We start from the raw sequence: 17394 nt of genomic DNA on the forward strand, positions 1-17394 counted from the left end.
GGGCTCCTGCTTCCTCATTGCATCTTAGGCTATAGATGCATGCCAGCATATGGACCTAGTTTGCCTTGCTGAGAAGGCCATGAAGAAACTACTGTTTTTAATCCATGGAAAACATAGAAATGTTCTACAAGGGGGAATTACCCAATTTTGTAATTTAACCACTTAGTAGAGGACATTGATGAAAAAGAGTAAAGATAGAAACACATCATGGTCTAAGAGACATTCCAACACATATAGTCTTTACAGCCAACTTCCTAGGAAACGGTCCCTGGTTGGGTTTTAATTCAATCAGGTGCTGCTTTCGGTGGGCTTCCAGTGGAGATCCCAAAGCAGGAAGCAGCTAGAACAGGGATGTGGAGAGAATCACATTATACCAATGAGGAGGAAACCTCACACAGGAGCCTTAAGATTGACAGTCATACTGGTCATGTAGGTGGTTGAACCGTACCCAAGACAGACAACTTTGTACAAGGACAGGATTAAAGAGAGGACATCACGTTTCTGGGTCTTATTACCATTCTAGCCAGGGTACTAACTTCCAGCCAAAAGGCAGGCTTTCTTCTCCCTGTAGAGTATCCACAGGCTAGAGGATTGCAGCCTGAGCAATCGACATGAAAGTGTTCCAATAAAACCATATTTTTCGAAAAGCCCCTGAAATAAGAGTAAAGGAAGAAAAGAGAAAGTATATTCACCAAATTTTCACAGGCTCAGAGTCCCAATGAAAAGACTCGAAGCCCCATATTGGGAACCGAATGATGTTTTGAGTTGATGGGTGGTGGGCCAGAGCTGATGGTCAAGAAAGAATTTTTGAAGATGTCTTTGGTGCAAAAAGGTGATTTTATTAAAGCACTGGGAAAGGACCTGTGGGCCGAAAGAGCTGCACTGGGGTTGTGAAGAGTGACTGGTTATATACTATGGAGTTGGAGGGGGTGTAAAGTCAAGAGGGAGGTTTTTGTTTTTTTTTTTTTTTTAATTATTTTTTAAAATTTACATCCAAATTAGTTACCATGTATTGCTATAATAATTTCATGAGTAGATTCCAGTGATTCATCCCCTATGTATAATACCCAGTGCTCATCCTAATAAGTGTCATCCCTAGTGCCCCTTACCCATTTAGCCCATCCCCCCACCCACAACCCCTCCAGCATCCCTCAGTTCTCTGGATTTAAGAATCTCTTATGTTTTGTCCCCTTCCTTATTTTTATATTATTTTTGTGTCCCTTCCCTTAGTTCATCTGTTTTTTATCTTAATTTCCTCCTATGAGTGAAGTCATGTGATATTTGTCTTTCTCTGACTGGCTAATTTCGCTTAGCATAATACCCACTCGTCCCATCCACGTAGTTGCAAATGGCAAGATTTCATTCTTTTTGATTGCCAAATAATACTTCATTGTATATATATACATCTTTTTTATTCATTCATCTGTTGATGGACATTTGGGCTCTTTCCACACTTTGGCTATTGTCAATAGCGCTGCTATAAACATTGGGGTGCATGTGCTCCTTTGAAACAGCACACCTTTATCCCTTGGATAAATACCTAGTAGTGCAATTGCTGGGTCGTAGGGTAGTTCTATTTTTAATTTTTTGAAGAACCCCCATACTGTTTTCCAGAGTGACTGTACCAGTTTGCATTGCCACCAGCAGTGCAAAAGAGATCCTCTTTTTTCACATCGTTGCCAACATCTGTTGTTGCCTGAGTTGTTAATTTTAGCCATTCTGACTGGTGTGAGGTGGTATCTCATTGTGGTTTTCATTGTATTTCCCTCACAATGAGTGATGTTGAGCATCTTCGTGTGTCTGTTAGCCATTTGGATGTCCTCTTTGGAAAACACCGAAAGAAGTGTCTATTCATGTCTTTTGCCCATGGATTATTTGTTTGTTGGGAGTTGAGTTTGATAATTTCTTTGTAGATTTTGGACACTGACCCTTTATCTGATAGGTCATTTGCAAATATCTTCTTCCATTCTGTCATTTGCCCTTTAGTTTTGCTTGTTGTTTTCTTCGCTGTGCAGAAGATTTTATTTTGATGAAGTCCCAGTAGTTCATTTTGCTTTTGTTTCCCTTGCCTCCAGAGATGTGTTGAGTAAGAAGTTGCTGCAGCCCAGGTCAAAGAAGTTTTTTCCTGCTTTGTCCTTGAGGATTTTGATGGCTTCTTGTCTTACATTTAGGTGTTTCATCCATTTTGAGTTTATTTTTCTGTATGGTGTAAGAAATTGGTCCAGGTTCATTTTTGTGCATGTCGCTGTCCAGTTTTCCCAGCACCATTTGCTGAATACACTGTCTTTATCCATTGGATATTCTTTCTTGCCTTGTCAAAGATTAGTTGGCCATACATTTGTGGGTCCATTTCTGGGTTCTCTATTCTGTTCCATTGAACAGAATGTCTGTTTTTGTGCCAGTAGCATACTGTCTTGATGATACATCTTGGATACATCTGTAATACATCTTGAAGTTCAGGATTGTGATACCTCCAGCTTTGGTTTTCTATTTCAGGATTGCTTTGGCAATTTGGGGTCTTTTCTGGTTCCATACAAATTTTAGGATTGTTTGTTCTAGCTCTGTGAAGAATGCTGGGGTTATTTTGATAGGGATTGCATTGAATATGTAGATTGCTTTGGGTAGCATTGTCATTTTAACAATATTTGTTTTTCCAATCCATGAGCATGGATTATTTTCCCTTTTTTTTGTGTGTGTCTTCTTCAATTTCTTTCATGAGCTTTCTACAGTTTTCAGTGTATAGGTTATTCACCTCTTTGGTTAGGTTTATTTCTAGATATTTTATGATTCTTCGTTCAATTGTAAATGGAATCAATGCCTTGATTTCTTTCTGTTGCTTCATTATTGGTGTATAAAAATGCAGCCTGTTTTTGTGCATTGATTTTATATCCTGTGACTTTGCTGAATTCATGGATCAGTTCTAGCAATTTTTTTTTGGTGGAATCTTTTGGGTTTCCATATACAGTATCATGTCATCTGTGAAGAGTGAAAGTTTGAGTTCCTCCTTGCCAATTTGGATGCTTTTATTCCTTTGTGTTGTCTGATTGCTGAGGCTAGGACTTCCAATACTATGTTGAATAACAGTGGTGAGAGTGGACATCCCTGTCGTGTTCATGACCTTAGGGGGAAAGCTCGCAGTTTTTCCTCATTGAGGATGATATTAGCGGTGGATCTTTCATATATGGATTTATGATCTTGAGGTACAATCCTTCTATCCCAACATTCTTGAGGGTTTTTATCAAGAAAGGATGCTGTATTTTGTCAAATGCTTTCTCTGCATCTATTGAGAGGAACATATGGTTCTTGTCCTTTCTTTTATTGGTGTGATTTATCACATTGATTGTTTTGTGGATATCTTGTTGAGGATTTTTGCATCCATGTTCATCAGGGAAATTGGTCTGTAGTTCTCCTTTTTGTGGTATCTGTGCCTGATTTAGGAATCAAGGTAATGCTGGCTTCATAGAAAGAGTTTGGAAGTTTTCCTTCCATTTCTATTTTTTGGGACAGCTTCAAGAGAATAGGTGTTAACTCTTCTTTAAATGTTTCATAGAATTCCCCTGGGAAACTATCTGGCCCTGGATTCGTTTTTTGGGAGATTTTTGATTAATAATTCAATTTCTTTACTGGTTATGGGCCTGTTCAAATTTTCTATTTCTTCTTGTTTCAGTTTTGGTACTTTATATGTTTCTAGGAATTTGTCCAGTTCTTCAGATTGCCCATTTTATTGGCATATACTTGCTTATGATATTCTCTTATTATTGTTTGTGTTTTGCTGTGCTGATTGTGATCTTTCCTCCTTCATTCTTGATTTTATTTATTTTGGTCCTTTCCTTTTTCTTTTTGATAAAACTGGCTAGGGGTTTATCAATTTTTTAAATTCTTTCAAAGAACCAGCTTCTGGTTTCATTGATCTGTTCTACTAGTTTTTGTTTGTTTGTTTGTTTGTTTGTTGCAATGGTATTTATTTATGCTCTAATCTGTATTATTCCCTGTCTTCTGCTGGTTTTGGGCTTTATTTGCTGTTCTTTTTCCAGCTCTTTAAGGTGTAAGTTTAGGTTTTGTATTAGACCTTTCTTCCTTCTTTAGGAAGGCCTGGATTGCTATATACTTCTCTCTATTGACGACCTTTGCTGCATTCAAGAGGTTTTGGACTGTGGTGTTATCATTTTCATTGGCTTCTATGTACTCTTCAATTTCCCCTTTAACTTATTGGTTAGCCCATTCAGTTTTTAATAGGATGTTCTTTATTCTCCAATTATTTATCTTTCCAAATTTTTTCTTGTGGTTGATTTTGAGTTTCGTAGCGTTGTGGTCTGAAAATATGCATGGTATGGTCTCAATATTTTTGTACTAATTGAGGGCTGATTTGTGTCCCAGTATGTGATCTGTTCTGAAGAATGTTCCATGTGTTCTTAAGAAGAATCTGTATTCTGGTGCTTTAGGATGAAATGTTCTGAATACATCTGTTAACTCCATGCAGCCCAGTGTTTCATTCAAAGCCACTATTTCCTTGTTGATTTTCTGTTTAGATTATCTGTCCTCTGTTGTAAGTGGGGTGTTGAAGTACCCTACTATTATGGTATTGTTATCAATGATTTCCTTTATGTTTGTGATTAATTGATTTATATATTTGGGTTCCTCCATGTTTGGAGCATAAATGTTTACAATTGTTAGGTCTTCTTGGTGGATAGACCCCTTAATTATGATATAATGCCCTTCTTCATCTCTTGTCAAAGTCTTTATTTTAAAATCTAGATTTTACTCTAGATTTCTTCTTCTCTTATGGGTACCCTGGCTTTCTTTTGGTAACTGTTAGCATGATAGATGGTTCTCCATCCCCTTACTTGTCTCTTGTAAATAGCATATAGATGGATCTTATTTTCTTATCCATTGTATTGCCCTATGTCTTTTGATTGGAGCATTTAGTCCCTTGACATTTAGTGTGAGTTCTGAAAGATATGAATTTATTGCCATTATGTTGCCTGTAGAGTTGGAATTTCTGGAGGTGTTCTCTGGTCCTTTCCAGTCTTTGTTTCTTTTGGTCTTTTTTTTTCTTTTTTTTTTTTTTTTCCATCTTTTCTGCCCTCAGAGAGTTCCCCTGAAAATTTCTTGCAGGGTTGATTTAGTGGTCATGAATTCCTATGATTTTTGTTTGTCTGGGAAACTTTTCATCTCTCTTATTTTGAATGACAGCCTTGCTGGATAAAGAATTCTTGACTGCATATATTTCCAATTCAGCACATTGAATATATCCTGCCACTCCTTTCTGGCCTGCCAAGTTTCTGTGGATAGGTCTGCTGAGAGCCTGATCTTCTTCACTGTAGGTTAAGATCTTTTTTTTTCCCTTGCTGCTTCCATTATTCTTTCCTTTCCTGAGTATGTTGTGAACCTGATTCTGATATGCCTTGTTGATAGTTGGTTTTTGTTGAATCTAATGGGAGTCCTCTGTGCTTCCTGGATTTTGATGTCTGTGTCTTTCCCCAGGTTAGGAAGATTTTCCAATATGATTTGCTCAAATAAACCTTCTACCCCTTTTTCCTCTCTCTTCATCTTCTGGGACCCCTATGATTTGGATGTTATTCCTTTTTAATGAGGCACTGAGTTCTCTAATTCTTATATCATGCTCTTTGCCTTAGTTTCCCTCTTTTCTTCTGCTTCATTATTATCTGTAAGTTTGTCCTCTATATCACTGACTCACTGCTCTGCTTAATCTATCCTTGTCATCGTGGTATACATTCGAGATTGCAGCTCAGTTACAACATTTTTAATTTCATCCTGACTAGATTTTACTTCTTTTAACTCCACAGAAAGGGATCATATGCTTTTTTCAACCTCAGGTAGTATTCTTATTATCATGATTCTGAATTCTGGTTCAGACATCTTGCATGTATCTGTGTTGATTAAGTCCCTGGCTGTCATTTCTTGTTCTTTCTTTTGGGGTGAATTCCTTCGTGTCATCATTTTGAAGGAAGAAAAAGAATTAAAATAAAAAACAATAAAAAAGTCAAAAGTTGGGGCGCCTGGGTGGCTCAGTTGGTTAAGCGTCCGACTTCGGCTCAGGTCACGATCTTGCGGTATGTGAGTTCGAGCCCCGCGTCGGGCTCTGTGCTGACTGCTCGGAGCCTGGAGCCTGTTTCAGATTCTGTGTCTCCCTCTCTCTCTGACCCTCCCCCGTTCATGCTCTGTCTCTCTCTGTCTCAAAAATAAATAAACGTTAAAAAAAAAAATAAAAAAAAAAAGTTAAATTTAAAAACAACACAAAAAATCAAATAAATCCTGCCAGCTCCTAGATGTGTTTTGGTCTGGTTGTTGACAGAAGCTTGGAAGAATAGAGGGAATAAAAAAGAAAAGGAAAGGAAAACACTTGAAAATTAAAAAAGTGAATACAATAAAGTAGAATAAAATGAAATGATGAAAGTAAAATAACATTTAAAAAATTTTACAAAAAAGTAAAAAAATATAGTAGAAAAATTGCATAAAAATCTCTTTTATAAAATGAAAAATAAACATGAATTTTTTGTCTTTTTGTATTCAAGAATAAGAAAAGAAAAAGGAAAAAAATTGAATAGATGGACCTGTGAACAGAATGAGATACAATTGAAATAACATCCAGTTTCCCCTAGAAGTTCCTCTCTGAAGCACTTTATAGTCTGTATACTAAGCAGGAGGAGAGATTTGTGGTATTCCTCTAGAGCGCAGTTGGCCCAGTTGGGCAGGGCTTGGTGTAGTGGCTCTGTTCTCCACTGGATGGTGCTGCTTAGTTTACTGGGATGGATTGTTATGGTGCATGTAGGCATGTATGAGCATGCATAGGAGCGGTGAAATTGGCGTTACCCAGCTACCCAGTCCCTGGTATTGCTGGCAGAGAACTCTGTGCTCTTGCTGGCAGACAATCAAACACCCCTCTTTGGTCTCTGGATTCTATACACTCCTGGTGTCCACACTGTCTGTGACCAAGCCATCAGGCTATGAGGTGGCACCTGCCTCCTGAATTTTATCTCAGATGGGGCTATTTCCAAACCCCTCACTTCTGAGGGCCCTGCAGCTTTGACCCTTTCAGACCCTCTGAGAGAAGGTCTTGCTGACAATGGCCAGGTGCTGGCCCACCCCCTGGTATGTTAACATGATGGTGCTGCTGCAGATGCCCAGAGACTGCAGGTGCCAGCCCAGCACAGAAAAAGTTCACATGATCATGTAGCAGCAGTGGTTCAGGGACTATAGTAAATCACAACACCCATCTGGTGCCAGGCTTCACCCTTAATGTCTTTGTTCCAACACTAGCAAATGTGGCTGTTTGCTGGGTCCACTGGGACCTCTGAGTGTGAAGAGGCCATGCAGCCTCTACAAAATGTACTCCCAGTAGGGAATCTGCCTCTCTGCTGTGGCCTGAGGAGCCTTCAGACCTTGATGCCTCCTCCTAGGGAATTGCCTTTCCCACCAGAGCTCTACCACATATCGAGCTACAGAGTTTCAGACTCTGTGCTCCCCTGTTTATAGCATCTTAATGGAATTTAAACCCTGTCCTTTCTCCTTTCTTCCCTTTTTTGTTCAATCCCTTGCAGTCCCTTTCTCCTTTCTCCCTTTTTTTGTTCAGTCCACTCTTTCTCTTTCTTTCCAGCTGCTTTCAGGGGGGAGTGCTTTTCCTGTACTCTCCCCCTATCTCTGTCCTCTCTCTGCAAACAAAAACAACTCCCTACCCTCCGTGGCTTCTCTCTCCCCCAGTTCATCTCTTTGCACTGTGTACCTTCCAAGTTCTGTGGTTCAAGTTTGCAGATTGTTGTCTTAATCCTCAGATCAATTTTCTAGGTGGGCAAGATGGCTCAGTGTTGATCTAGCTGGTTTCAGGGAAGAGAGAGGCAAAAAGAAGTTGCATGCTGCTCCACCATCATGGCCAAGAGGAAGTTTCTTAATGGGATTTCCATATGCTAAGTAAGACTCACAGATACTGGAAGCCTAGTTGTTGTCAAGATATGGTTGTTTTTTTCCCCTCTAGCAAAGCATTAACATTAAGTTAGTAGGGAATTCCTGGACTTTGGGCTATTGATAAGATTTCCCTTTTCTTGTAGTATTACTAAGGTATTTGTGTACTGTTGGAGGCTATCATTTTAACCATTTGTGTTCTTTGTTTCCTTTGTTCTTGGGCAGTTAGGAGCACCTGAGGAATATCACACAAATCCCACCTAGGGGGTGGGGGCATTGTGCTAGCTTGTGCTTGGCCCTTACCTTGTCTTATGGTCTCTCATCAGACGATACATATATATACCCTCTGAATATCAAATTCATTTACAGTTTCTGTTATGTGTGTGTTCTTAAATTTTCTTTTTAATGTTTGTTATTTTTGAGAGAGAGATAGAGTGCAAGTGGGGAGGGGCAGAGAAAGAGGGAGACATATAATCTGAGGCATGCTCCAGGCTCAGAGCTGTCAGCACAGAATCCAATGTGAGGCTTGAACTCACAAACTGCAAGATCATGACCTGAGCTGAAGTTGGATACGTAAACAACTGAGCCACCCAGGTGCCCCCTGTTATGTGCACATTGTAGAGGATCAAAATTAAAATCCCAAAAAGCTTAACCTTAGAGCTTCATGCACACAGAATAAGGGCCATAGAATTTCAAGAAAAACAAACATTTTTTATTAAATATTTTAATATTAAAGTTGTTTGAAGGTAAAGAAAAAATAATAGATGAGCTAGAACTGAAATAATTTGAAAGCACAACAGTTATTTTGACATAAACTTCTGCTGAGCTAGGCAGACTAGAAGGAAAACAAATAACAAAAACAAATAAAAAACAACTGATACCACTTTAAGGTCTATTATCTGCCAATTACTTTCATACACATCATCACACCAAATTCTTATGACATTCCTTGAGATTGCCATTATCTCCTCCCCAAATTCCACCCCAGTTTTACATTTTTGGAAACAGGATCAGCAAGGAAAAGTAATTTGTTCAAGATCATATAGTTATTTAGTATCAGAGGCAGGATTTGAGTCCAGATTAGGCTCTTTCTACAACCTCCCTGTTTCTTTATAAGATACAACTAGAAGCTACAAAGATCTGTAATGCCAGCTAGAGTTGGAACAGCTCAGCTGAAACTATCATACACTGGGCTTCAGAATGCATTCAGCAGTTGCTCTGTGTGCTGGAGGTTTGTTACATTGCAGACCCTGAGCTTTAGCCTCTTCGGTATTATTTAATTTATAAACAAGTCTGGTCCCCTTCCTTGGGAATAGCAAACACAAGAGAAGAATCGGATTCGGTAGTGTTTGCTTCCACATAACCTGACCAAACAGGGGATGCCTTATTCTGATGCACCGCTTCCTTCTCATTTTCCTAAAAAGATTCACGAACCTTCTGCCAATATGATAAGTGTTAGGGGAAATGAGTTTCTGAATTGTCATTCTAGGAATTGCCTTTTGCAGCTGAAACTTCACCACTTAGTCAAGCCCTCCCCTGCCATCTGCTCAGCTCCCAAACTGCTGTAAAGGTAGAGAGGAGCCACTTAAATTACAAAGAACCTCATCTATGATGGAAATTCCATGCCATGGGACTCTCTCTCATCTTTCCAGCTTGTTGAACGCTGGCTCCAGAAGATCACACTTTTAGGGTCGCCAGGGCACTATCATGAGGTATCAGGTCTTCAGAGGCAACCTGTTTACCAACAGCTCATTGTTCACAAAAATGCATCTGAACCAGCCTCAGAGTCCATGTTTGCAAAGTCATCTCATTCTCAACTCTGGGGCCAATCAAGTCTGAGAGAATTTAAGGAAACCTGTGCCAGTTTTGATGGCTTAGTATTGTCTCAGTCTGTTAGTGTGTGAGTGATTTGCTGGCACACAGTAGGCACTATTCTTCAGGTCTAATTGTTAGACCCTTCTCCAGTTTTTGTATGGAACCTTCTTGTGCTGCCATTCTGGAAGCTACACCCTATCTTGTCTTCCTGTGCTCAAGTTTTTAGCTTATCGAGGACTGCAGTTCTTTCATGATCAGTTCAGCCCTCCTGGAGGCCTGGGTACGTCTTTGATGCTTTCTTCCATTGTCTTTCTAACATTTACTACTTCATTTGTTCATTCATCATTTGTTCAATGTGTTTATTAGAGAATTTTTGCCAGATATTAATGCCTGTCGGGGAGATACAAAGTGTCTTAGGTCGTGTTCCCTAGAAGCAGAGATTGAGGTGGGAAGTCTTCTGCAAGCAGTAAACTGAGGGAATGCTGGAAAGGTGGGGGGTGGAAAGGAGCAGGGCTGTTACACCCGATTGGCTATGGACCACCCTGGGGGTGAGTGGGAGCAGAGGCTGGTGTAGACTCCCAAGCGCCTCCAGACGCTTCTGTGAGGCGAGGACATTTCCTGTGGGAGACTTGAGGTTGAGCCTTAGTAGCCAGTACCCATGCCATCTGGGGGATGAGGGCACTGCGATGACAAAGGGGATGTGCGTGGAGGAGCAGTAGCATCTGCCAAACACTCTGCTGGTGAATCTCAGGCTTTTGTGTGCTAAAATCATCTAGAGGAGTTTGATTTAAAAAAAAAAATGTGGATTGTTAGGTCTCATGCCTAGAGAATCAACAGGTCTAAGGTAGTCTAGGAAATCTGTATATTTAATCACCCAAATGACTTGAATGCAAGTGGTCCATAGACCACAGATGGAAAGATGTCAAATATACAGTGTAATTTATTTTTTTATCTGATGTCACTGATGCAATATCATTTTCCCCCTGTGGATGCCCAGGTGTTCCAGCACCATTTATTATGGTGAACCATTCTTTCCCCACTTCCTGTAGTTTCATTTTTGTCATGAAACAAGTGTCATCTATACATGGGTTCCAAACATGACCCTCCTATTTTATCATTTCAGTATAATTCTTATCATTGTCTATTGCAAACATACTTTGAAAAATTCCACTGTGGCCTAAAGGGCAAGAAATCTCGGGAAACTCCATGGGTCATTTTGTGACTGGACATTATATCCGTAAAATTTAGAGATGGCCGTTGACAAAGGAATACCCAGCTCTCCTTGGCATCTTCATTTAAATACACTGTTTGGCCTACAGAGTACAGGTTCTGGTGTTTGTAGAAATTGGTCTGTAGCTCAGTGACACCCAGGAATTACTCTGTTCCCCTCCCAGCTGTCATTGCTTCCTTATCCAAAACCTCTTTTACCAGGTCAGCAGTACAACATTTTAGAGAGTGAGTCACCTTTTATGAAGAGCATCCTGTCTTACCTCAGGTATCATTAGGGAAGAAAGATGAAATACAGACTTGGCAGTATTTACCTCTCAGGTCTGCTTTTGAACAAACTTTCCCCTCCCTGCAATTTGCTGTTGTCTCAAATGGGGTGCCTATTATAAATTCAGCTTCACTGAATCCAGCTTAAAAATGAGAAAAACAACAGATTGTACATATTTTCCCACTGGAACAAAAGGCTATCATTCAAATATGGTTTGATACCAGGGTGCCTGGCTAACTCAGTCAGTGGAGCATGTGACTCTTGATCTCGGGGTTGTGAGTTCGAGCCCCATGTTAGGAGTAGAGATTACTTAAAAATGAAATATTGTTTAAAAATGTGGCTTGATGCCAACAAATGAGTTTGATATACTGTCAAGCAAACTCTTAACAACATCTTTTATTTTTATAGTATTATATGATGCAGGTTAAAAAGCATTGCAATGAATTGTGGGTGGGGAACATGGGGCATAGTGATGTGAGATTATTTAAGTAAAACCATGAAGGAAATTGTATACACACCAGAGATTCCACTGCCTTGTCTTGCTCAATGAGTTCTGGGGTGGGAGGCAGTTAGCCAGCTGGATTCCCAAGAAGGGCAAAAGCTTTCCATTAGACATGGTTCAAGTTTCCATTTACATCTGCAGTCATGGATAGTCAAGCAGTGACCCGGCTGGCCACAGGAAATGTGTGGACTAAAGGAAGGGTTTCCATGCAGACACTTACAGTGCATGGCCACTTCAGGTTCTCAACACTGATACCTCAACAGCACAGAAAGCTGTTTGTTTTCTCCCCCAGCATAGGGGTGTGATCCACTCAGACTAGGCTGCATCATGTAGTTAAGTATTCTGTCTCCATTCTCTGCCAGTGAAAAACCCAACAACTGAGTGTTGAAAGCACAAAAGTTGTTCTGCACTTGGTCACACCGTTCTTGGGGCCTGAACTCGTGGTTTGATAGTCACTTGAGAAGAAGCAAATGGATTTGGAGACCCAAGAAATCACCCACAGACACTGCACTAATGGAAGATGTTCATGGGCTTTCTTCCTTCTGCACAGAGTCTAGTATCTCTTTTATACATAATTAGCTGAAAATTTTCTTCAGTAGCCTGTGTAATTCTCCCAGTGATGTTGTCTATACTTGTATTTTCCCTGCACTAGCACAGTTATATTTTACTGTTAAATTGGAAATAAAGGTCATTATGTTAATTGAAGTTGATATTTTCTTAGACAGCCACATGCCTAACAGGCCAAGGGACAGTGCTGGGGAAAAAGGGTGGTGAACTGTTTGAGGATGGAATAGAAGTTCCTCTTGAAAACGTTTCTCAAGCTCCCTGATAATAAGATTTACCTGAAGTGTTGGACCAATGTTTGAATTTCCATTCTTTTCCTTTGTGATACTGATTCAGATGGCTTGAGATATATCCCCAGAATGTGTATTTAAACATCCATGTGATTGTCATTAGGGTAATATGGTAAGACTGCCCTAGGAAATATGATTTTGAGAAGGTGATTAGAGTCAGAGAGGCCTGATTCCCAAATATCCCTGATTGTTCCCATGGGGGTATTTTTGTCTTTCTTAGTCCTTTTCCAACCTGTGTTCTGTACCTCCCACCAAATGCCATTCAAAGTTTGCTGACCTTGGTCTAAGATAGGTTTCTGTATATTCTTTGACTATCAATTAAGCCAGGAGCTCCTTGAAAGCAGAGGACTAATATAGTTTCTCTCTGTATCTTCAGTGTTCAAGTCCAGAATGAATGAAAGTAACCTAACCCACCTGTATGAAAAATCATGCTTCCTGACCCCAACCTTAAAGACTGTGGGAAGGAACCATTGAAAACCAGACATATGGTGGCTTTCTACTAGGACAGGTTGGGTTGATTTTCAGGAAGATCTGTAGCAAGTACTCTGATCTTGATGTGCTGCAAAGGGTTGCTTCTGTTCTCGTTTCAGCAGTTCAGGGATGGGAAGACAGGGATGTGGGGGGAGCGACCAGTGCAACTTTTGCTGCCCCAAGAGAATTTTCATACCTAAGGATCTCCCGAAGGTATTTTATGAGGATGTCCCAGTGTTTGGGTGCTGGGCAGCAGTGGTCAATGAATAGATGCACTGGCATCTTGGGTTGTTTGTATTCCCAAACTCAGTCATCTCGGCGGGCAAATTCTCTCTTAACATTTGGTACCGTGTGAAAAAGGAGATGGTTGGGAGGCAACTGTAGCCTGTTCTCTGTACTCCTTCCTTTGTTTCAATGCTCTTGTTGACTTTCCCTACATATGTAAATACGGGAAATGACTAGAATGTAGGTTAGTTTTTGTAAGAAATTTATACATCTAATGCCTTGCTTGAAAAGGCATTGGAAAGGGCCCAGGAAAATAGTCTTGCCAGTTTCCTTAATAAGTAAGCCAGAGATGGCAGTTATGTACCAAGTTCATTACCACTCTGGCCCTTCTCACCCTCCCACTGTCATACATCACTAATAGATGCCTGCATTCTTTCAGAAAAAGAGAGCCCCCGAATCCTTCTTAAAATCAGGTAACTGCCACCAATTAGTCCGACCTGGCACATGAGATGAAATCTTACCTGACAAAGCTGGTTTTACATATTTCTAGGTGTGAGAATATTATTCCAGTTTTTATTTCTTCCTTAGCTCCTCATGTGGAAACTGATCCAGGCCTTGAAGGCAGGAAGGGGAGGCCTGGCAAATCAAGGTATCCTCAGCAGAATGCTGAGCTCAAAGATGTGAGGTGACCAGCTAGAGTAAAGCAGAGTGTGCTGTGGAAAGTCACACGAAGTGAATGTGGACTAGGAAGAAGGAGCTAGTTTAAGGTAAGCATTGGCATCCAGGCCAAGACATTTGAATGTGATTTGGAAAGTCAGTGTTCCTGAAGGTTGGTCAGTGTATTATTACTCAGGGTTCTCCAGAGAAACAGAGCCAATAGGATGGGATATGTATATATACACACCCACATACAGAGCAACAGAGAACAGAAAGAAACAGAGAGGCAGAGAGACAGAGGCGTAAGAGTGGGGATTTGTTTCAAGGAGTTGGCTCTTTTGAGTGTGGTAGTTGGCAAGTTTAAAATCTGCAGTGCAGGCCAGCAGGCTGGAAATTCCAGCAGCAGTTGATGTTGCAGTCTTGAATCTTAAGGCAGTCTGGAGGCAGAATTCCTTCTTCAGAGGACTTCAGTTTTTCCTTTTAAGCCCTTCACCTGATTGGATGAGGCTCACTCATGTTTTGGAGGGTCATCTGCTTTGCCCAGAGTTTACTGATTTAAATTTTAATCACATCTAACAGCAATTTCACAGAAATTATTGGTTAGAACAAAGTTAGTTTATTTAAGTGAAACAGAGTTGATTTAAAGAAAATTATTAAATAAATATCAGGTGCAGCTGGTATAGGGATATGTCGAGTATATATCTTCTAAAATGGCTGAGATCAGAGAATGGTAAGTGACAGAATCCCTAAACTCTTGTAACAAGGAAACGTCATAAGAAAATGGGGTTTAAGGAGATTAATTCTGTTACCCTGAACAAAGGTCATAGTAAAATAATGTCTTTCTAAAGATGCTTTTTTTCCAAGCTTCCTGAATATAATTTTCCAAATCTACTTTTTTAGAAGTTGTTTATGATTTTTTTCCCCTGTAACAAATAGAAGTTTTCCATTTTATGTAATCTGAACAGCTGGGTCTTTTGTGTTATGATTTCTTAAAAGGATTTGAAGCTTAGGAAATCATCCTGGGTTCTAAATTTGCAGGTATAACACCTTGTTTGGGCATTTGGAAAAGGCTAGTTTTTAAAATATTTACTATTTTCATGTATCTGGGATTTATTTTAGTATGCACTATGAGGGATGAATCTAAACTAATTTTATTTTACTTAAATTCCTACTGAGTTATTCCTTTACAAGTTCATGAAATAGCTCTTCCTTTCTGGTGGTGTCATTTTTATTTTCTAGCAAATTCTTATATGGAACAAAATCAGTTTCTGGACTAGCTAGTCTGTGTTCTGTAATTATATACATTTTTTTCTTCTTTCAGTAGTAGATTATTTTAATTATATGGTGTTACATTTAAATATCTAGTGTGGCTAGTTCCATCTCATATTCTTCCTTCAAAATTTTCTGTGACAAAATTATTTATTTTTCTTCCTGTGAATATCAGAATCTCGTTAGATTCTCCTGAAGTTTCATAGAATGTTAATTGGATTTTGTGTAAATCATTATGAGGGTTATAATGAATTTATGTATAATTCATTTATGTATGAATTTATGCACATTTTCAATCAGCTTTTGATGTTTGTGACTATAGGGCACAGATAAGAGTCAATGAATTAATCTAAAATAATAATGAAGACATTTTATCTCAGGTGCCTTCTTCACTTGAGCAATTCAGATGTATAAATAGTCAAGTTGAATTGAAGTCCCTTCATTTTTGCCCCTAAATGTCTGGTGTAGATGTAATCCAACAATCAAGGATCCAATGACTGCCCTCAGGGAGCAGAATAAAAGAAAAAGTAATAAACATTATCATTGAATGGGGGTGCCTGGGTTGCTCAGTCAGTTAAGCTTGGCTTAAGTCTTGGTCTCATGGTTCATGAGTTGGCTCAAGTCTTGGTCTCATGGTTCATGAGTTTGTGCCCCGCATTGTGCTCTGTGCTGACAAGGCATAACCTGGAGACTGCTTCACATTTTGTGTCTCCCTCTCTCTGCCCCTCCCTCAATCACACTCTGTCTCTCTCTCTCAAATATAAATTTTAAAACATTAAAAAAATCAGTGAATGAATTTAGACACTCTTGAAGGGTAATTCACATTTCAATTTTTATTTTAACTTTTTATTTTTTTATTTTTTTAGTAGTCTCCATGCCAAACTGGGGCACGAGCTTATAACCCTGAGATCAAGACTCAGATGCTCTACCAACTGAGCCACACAAGCACCCATTAATTTTCATTTTAATTCCCTAGTACTTCAGATGGAAACCTATGTATGATCCCTTCTGCAAGGATCTTCACCTGGTCTGTTTTAGAATTTCTTTTTCTCATTTCCTTTTCCCTTCTCATGCTGGTGGTATCTCCTGGCCCTGGCTAATTCTTGGTATTCCTGAATCTCTCCTGACAGATCAAAGCAGTGATCAGACAGGTTGAAGGATTCAATGGAAATGTAATCTGATCTCATCTTAGCTTCATGTAAGATGCAGCCCGCTGTGAACCAGAATGTAATGCTTGGAATTATCTGATTCCTGCAGCCCCCTCTTCTTTCCGTGCCCTGGTGAATGATGGCTAAGGAAATTTAAAGCATGTAAAACATGGCAAACATTGATTTGTTGACTTGGCCATTGATCCAGATATCTTGCCTTCTTGTAGGTAAAACTAAAGATCTCAAATTCTAGATTGTATGTATAAGGGCAAAACATGTAAGGGTATTCACTTCAGTTGCTTCTTGATTCACAGATATCTTCTTTTCCTTAAACTGTACTTCCAGGTTTGGAGCCAGATGCAAAAGCAAAAGCAAGACAAAAAGCGACCAAAATCCAAAGGAATCTCTGTGAGTAGAACACCTGAGCTGCATAGATGGAGAGCGGAGTTGACACAATTGTGATTTGTTGGTTCACAGACATGAAGGAAAGGAATCCTCAGTTTGCAGCTGGCTATGGAAGGCCAGTTACTATGCAGGAAAGCTGAGAACTGGTGAGAGTAAATGGAGAAAGTTACAGGAAAAGAGAGAAAAACTAGATATAAGGAAATTATAGGGACAGAAGACACAGCAAAATTTAGAGTTGGTGTGGACAACATTGAAGAAGTTTCTGGCGACCACTGTTACATTGCTGGCCTCCAATGATCCACATCTCCCTGAATTTGCCCTTGTATTGTGTTCTCTCCTGGAACTGGAATAGAGACTGTGACTTATTCTAAATGACTGGAAGTGGCAGAGGGATCCTAAACAGCTTCCTGGTCTAAGCCTTGAGAAGTTCTGCTTCCAGGCTCTTAGCCCTGATCTCCTTTATAAGGACTCTCTTACTCTGCTGGAGCTATGTGGAGAGGCCATGGGAGATGCTATGTAAGAGGGAGAGGCCCTGAGAGAAAAGCCCAGCCATTCAGGGCCTAGCCAAGCCCAGGCCCCGGCTGACCTACCAGCTGAATGAATTCATAGTGAACACTGGCAAAATCAACAGAG

At 39.9% G+C, this 17394-nt stretch overlaps 1 long non-coding RNA gene across 1 annotated transcript in view; it reads left to right on the top strand.

Moving 5' to 3' along the window:
• The window catches only part of LOC128778568 (uncharacterized), a 62656-nt gene that overhangs the window by 40020 nt on the left and 5242 nt on the right, over positions 1–17394 (top strand). The window contains exon 2 of the long non-coding RNA XR_008424158.1: positions 16702–16764. This is a non-coding gene — a long non-coding RNA (uncharacterized LOC128778568). The remainder of the gene's footprint in view (positions 1–16701; positions 16765–17394) is intronic.

This window comes from Panthera pardus, unplaced genomic scaffold, assembly GCF_024362965.1.
Source record: "Panthera pardus isolate Hobbes unplaced genomic scaffold, ASM2436296v1 HiC_scaffold_20, whole genome shotgun sequence".
NCBI lineage: Eukaryota > Metazoa > Chordata > Mammalia > Carnivora > Felidae > Panthera > Panthera pardus.